The following is a 5,817-nucleotide window of genomic DNA, read 5'->3' as shown; positions in this document are numbered from 1 at the left end:
CTTTTTTGTAAATTTTTTGGTTTGATTCAGAACAATCAATATTAATCCGAATATACTGCAACTTTTTTCATTAGGCTATATAGTGTTTATGGTGCACGAGATTTAGCTATAAAGGCAAATATCACTCAGAATATGTGTGTGTGTGTACTCTGAATGACATTTGCCATCACAGCTAGATCTTCGACTATCTCTGGTACCATGCATATGTATGTACATGTACAGACAGCTTATATAAGGTGAACTGATGAACTTCAGTGATAAAACTACCAGGTTCCACCGAGATTTGAACTCGGATCGCTGGATTCAGAGTCCAGAGTGCTAACCATTACACCATGGAACCACTACGTCATCTGAGGGATATTTATGATATAGTAACTATAGTGTGACTCCACGTGAGAATGAGAATGAATTTTAGATATAGTTTTATCTATTGCCTGCATACACATGTACTGAAAAGACAGAAAATGTATCATCGATAATATTATCGACAACAATCATTGATAATATAATAATTTAATATCTTTGACAATAGAATTATGCAGTTTTTTGCGCTAACATTCGACAGGTTCGTAGTATTATGAACAATTATGAAACGATATGCAGGTGCTGCACTCATTTGGGGGTTTATCATACTAGTTCAGATCAAAACATATGAGTTTGGCCCGTACGGGGATCGAACCCGCGACCTTGGCGTTATTAGCACCACGCTCTAACCAACTGAGCTAACCGGCCCATGACGTTATCGCTGGCATGAATCGTTTTTAAACAATTATTGCAATAGTATAGGCTGACATGTTTTCACATCAAGTCACGTCAATAACAAAGAGAAAAATCTGGACAAAACCACAGTTAACCACAGTGCTGAAAGGGCACAAAATACCCTAACAGATGTCTTGCAGCGACTAAACCTGCATATCACTGGGTTGTGTGGCCAAGCATATGATGGGGCTGCAAATATGGCTGGCAAATACAACGGAGCCCAGGCCATAATTAGGCAATCGCAACCCGTCGCTCTCTTTTTGCATTGTGCTGCCCATTGTGTTAATTTAATATCACAGAGAGCCTGCACTGCCTAATTATTTATCCGGAATGCTCTGAATTGGGTTAATGATTTGGGAGTTTTGTTTGGACAGTCAGGGAAACTGAGATACATTTTCAGGGGAATTGCTAGGTCTGAGTCAGAGATCCTTTGTCTACAAAATAAAAACCTCACAAATTTCTTTACAATCCATGATACACATCTTTTATCAGTCACTTCATATAGTGAGGAATAATATGATTACTATTTTTCTATGATCTTAGATGTAAATATTGCATGTTTCTTTCAGATAAAACACATTTTTGACTTGTGAATGAGTCAATGGAATTTCTTGCAATAATGAAAAAATACTGGCAATCATGTCCGCCTGGCGCAAACCACATGTTTTGGACAACTGTGAAGTGACAGAATGTCCCACCATCATGGTTCTTATACTGCCAGATTCCAGAGAGTCTCCCCTCTTCATATATGGCAGAATATGTCTTCTTCCAACTTGCTATGCTAAGATGCATGTAAAAATGTAAGAATTTAGTAACACAGATTTGTTTTTTTCATTGATATAAAAATTAATATAAAATACAGGCACATAGAAGGACATGGAATGATGGCAAATCTGGTTAGCCCAGATTGTCCTGAAAAAAATAAGATACAGCATGTGTATGTAGCCTTTATAATGACTGTGATATGAGCTTAAAAGTAAAGGCAGTAAAAATACCCCAAAAACACCTAGGGCCCATAGGGTTAACGGCTTTCTGCTATTTAGATAATAAGACTTCTCTGACTTGAGCTTGTGCTCAGTGCTCACCCAGTATCTTACTACAATGCCTCATCTTACAGACATCACTAACATAATACTGTTTAGCATCAGCAGTTTTCATCTAGCAGGCCTGCTGGCTAACAGTTCTTCAAATCTCTTCTTTCTTACAAACACAAGTTATTTTTGAAAGATGGACATTTTTTGATTTAAGGTAAATTAAACACATTGGGCTCTAGTTTCCCGGCGCAGCGCAGGGTGGCGAACCACGCACAGAGCGTTTTGAGCAGCACAACCCGAGGCGGCCTCAGTTTGGTAGTTTGGCAGACCGAGGTGCGCTGAGATGGGTGTGGTGGCGCAGCAGGGGGAGGTGTCAACAGATCCAGCTTGGCGCAGTGACAGTTTCGTGCCAAAAGGCTTCGCCGAAGGTGCGCTAAAAGCTCGCCAGCTGAAACCAGGTCTACTGTCAGCGCAGAGGGAGCGCAGCCGGTGTAAGCCGAAGTTTGGCTGACCGGTGGACAGTGCGCACACGTCACCAAAATCTCACAGGCAGGTTTCCAGAATGTCAGGCACATTAACAATGCAATAAATACCCCAAAAAACACTATTCAATGCAACTATCTGCAATCAGCACATAAATGTATCTGTATATCGACCGTCTCGTCACATCTGATGTCAGATCAAAGGGGATTGGCACCGTTTGGCACGTTTGGCACGCGTAATGGAAACCCAACCTGATTTGATTCACACAGCTGCAAAATAGTGAGTTCACATCCCTCTCAGCCAACCACAAACAGCCACAGCATCAGATAGGGAGTATATATTCAGCATCTGTCATCTTAGAAAAGTCAAAAGACAAGAAACAGAGTGAGACTGCGAGAGAGAAAGAGAGAGTGTGTGCGCACGAGAGAAACGCAACACTGATTTACAATTGTGGTGACCTCCTCCCAGGCTACCTTTGCATCATCAGCCCGTGGAGGTCTGCTCGCAGTTCTGTATATTCGGACACTGCGAGCTTGGACCTCCTGGACCAAAACATCAGTTTCCTCCTGGGAGAAGTTTGGCCGTTTGACGCTGCCGCTCTCTTCTGCCATGGCGAATTGAGTAAACTCTCATTACGCCTTCGCGCGGCGCATTTAAGGGCGAGCAGAGGGGCTCATTTGATTGGTGTGATGTGTGTAAAACCCACTCCACGCCTTCTCTCCTCCCTCTTTCCAACTTGCGCCGGTAGGAGGGACGGAGGTGGGAAAGAGGAGTAGCTGCACCAGGTGCACGGTGTGCCAAACTTGTAAAATCCTCCTGGCCACACCCAGTTATGACCGTTTACATAAAGCCCCAACCTGTTTTTAAGAGAACAGGGTGGGGTTTTAATTGAGCAAAGTGCAGAATGTCCTGATGAATCATTTTGTGCTCAGGGCCAAAATTAGAGGGTGACAGCTTTGGATGTGATCCAACTACTGTCATGTATGATTGGCGTATATATGTCTGCCTTTATCTTAAGGATCACACCTTATGTAAGCAGTACCAACTAAAGCAGTGTGTACATTTATGATTGAGAGTTGGGAATGCTGCCAACATCATCAACTGCCAAAGCAACAACATATTGTATAGCTTGACACCAGACAGAAAAATGTCCCTGCTCTTTGGCCTTTTACATTTCCTTCCTCTACAGCAATGTGAAGACTACCCTCTACAACAATGTAAAGACTACGTCAGTATACACTTTGCAGTTTTTGTCCCAACATCATGTCCCCTCCTTATATGAAATACCATCCTCTCACCCAGTTTCGTGTGTGAACATGCCAGACCATGAGAGAAAATCATTTCTTTGACACCATTTCATGGGGTCTTTTGTACATGCCATGCTTTACGGCCAGAAGGTGTTTTGCAAAGAAACATTTCAAACTGATGCAAACATATAATCAAGCTTTAATAAGCTTTTATACCTTTAAGACAACAGTTTCTGGTAATGAATATACAGTTAATAAATGAAACATAAAATCAGTCAATGTTAAAATATTGTAAAGCTGTAGAAATTCAAAGCCTGTGTGTACATCTGTCTTTGACAGTGTATCCCAAACTTCATTGTCCCCTTGAAATGTGCATGCCATTCACACAATAAAAGATTGTGGTTGGGTGTGTGTTAAAGGTGTAAAGTGGTTCCCATTAAATGTTCCTGTTAACAAAGCACGCAAAGGCCGGTGGTGACTGGTACCATGCAGTACACTAATTCCCTAAGGGGAAGACAAATTACACCATTAGCTACTTGAGTAAACACTAATACAACACATTCCAGTTTTTGTGTGCTAAGAGTATTGTTCTTAAAAGCCACTGGATTTTGATGAAGACATGAGTTTTTAACGTGTTATTTGTGTGTACTGTAAATCACAGAAAGACTGCATCATTGGCAGCTGACAGTCAATGTAATGATACAACTGATAAATGTGTGTTTTAGGGTGCTTTCACACCTTTAGTTGGGTTTAATTGGTCCCACCAGAGGGATAAATTGATACACTGTTGAACTTAAGTTCTGGTTCAGTTCCCGTTCACACCGACCTTTTTGCAAACAAACCAAAAGGAGTAAACATTAAGTTCTACCAACTGACAGGTAACTTGTTGATTGGACAGTTTTGGTGTATGTCATCATGCGTCATCAGTGCACCATCAGGATGCACGCAGGGAAATCAGATTCTGGTGGCTGACAGACATTTATGCAGCAGCACGTTAATGCTTCTAAAGTGTTCTGATTTTAAGTATTATGAGTAGGCGATTATTAGACTACAAATCAATGGCATGTTATGAATAATGACTAACATAGCAACAGAATGAAAAGAAGGCATCTTAGACAGTTATGATTTGGGGCTTAATACTGAGGGATGACTGTCACACTCACACACTTTATAATGGAATTAATGAACTGACAAAGTAGACAGAGTCAGATACAGTGATGGCAGTTGTAACAGCTTTTTAATCAGGGAAAATACCCCCACTGACATGCATATGTGTTACCATGGTTACATGAATGCATAAGCATGAATAGGTTATGGGATATACATGGCCTCTATCAGGATCAATTATGAGATTGCAGACAGATTTCACGATCAGCAGATGGATTTTTTATTGGTTTAGCTGTTGAAATCCCGCTGAAATCACATTATGCTGTCATAAAATCCTGTGGTTGGTTCATTTTCTTTCACACCACAAACAAACCGCACAGGAGTCCTTTCGGAAGCGGACCAAGACCCACCTTTTCAAGTGGTCTCCGTTAAGTTGTTTGGTCCACACCAGGGTTTGACTGACAGCTTTCACACCAGCCCTACAAACCATACAAACCGCACAAATGGACTAGAGTTCATTTTAACCGAACAGGTTAGGAGTGAAAGCACCCGAAGGGCTCTAGTTTCGCAGACTGGGCACGGCGGGGGCGCAGCGCACCTGCGCTTCGCCAACTGGGTGTGGCCAGGCAGATTTTGAAAGTTTGGCACACCGTGCACCTGGCACAGCTACTCCTCTTTCCCACCTCCGTCCCTCCTACCTGCGCAAGTTGGAAAGAGGGAGGAGACTTATGTTTTGGTCCGGGAGGTCCAAGCTCACAGTGTCCGAATATATGGAACTGCGAGCAGACCTCCACGGGCTGATGATGCAAAGGTAGCCTGGGAGGAGGTCACCACAATTGTAAATCAATGTTGCGTTTCTCTCGTGCGCGCGTGCGCTCTCTCTTTCTCTCTCGCAGTCTCACTCTGTTTCTTGTCTTTTGACTTTTCTAAGATGACAGATGCTGAATATATACTCCCTATCTGATGCTGTGGCTGTTTGTGGTTGGCTGAGAGGGATGTGAACTCATTAGTTTGCAGCTGTGTGAATCAAATCAGGTTGGGTTACCATTACGCGTGCCAAACGTGCCAAACGGTGCCAATCCCCTTTGATCTGACATCAGATGTGACGGGACAGTCGATATAGAGATACATTTATGTGCTGATTGCAGAAAGTTGTATTGAATAGTGTTTTTTGGGGTATTTATTGC

General features: G+C 42.3%; 2 non-coding genes across 2 annotated transcripts; both read right to left on the bottom strand.

Moving 5' to 3' along the window:
- Positions 1-268: 268 nt before the first annotated feature.
- trnaq-cug (transfer RNA glutamine (anticodon CUG)) lies at positions 269-340 on the bottom strand. The gene has a single exon. It is a non-coding gene; the product is annotated as a tRNA-Gln (tRNA).
- Positions 341-658: 318 nt separating this feature from the next.
- On the bottom strand, positions 659-732 carry trnai-aau (transfer RNA isoleucine (anticodon AAU)). Its single transcript has one exon. It is a non-coding gene; the product is annotated as a tRNA-Ile (tRNA).
- Positions 733-5,817: the final 5,085 nt, after the last annotated feature.

Source organism: Epinephelus fuscoguttatus, linkage group LG3, assembly GCF_011397635.1.
Source record: "Epinephelus fuscoguttatus linkage group LG3, E.fuscoguttatus.final_Chr_v1".
Lineage (NCBI taxonomy): Eukaryota > Metazoa > Chordata > Actinopteri > Perciformes > Serranidae > Epinephelus > Epinephelus fuscoguttatus.
This window is presented reverse-complemented; position numbering and strand designations above follow the sequence as displayed.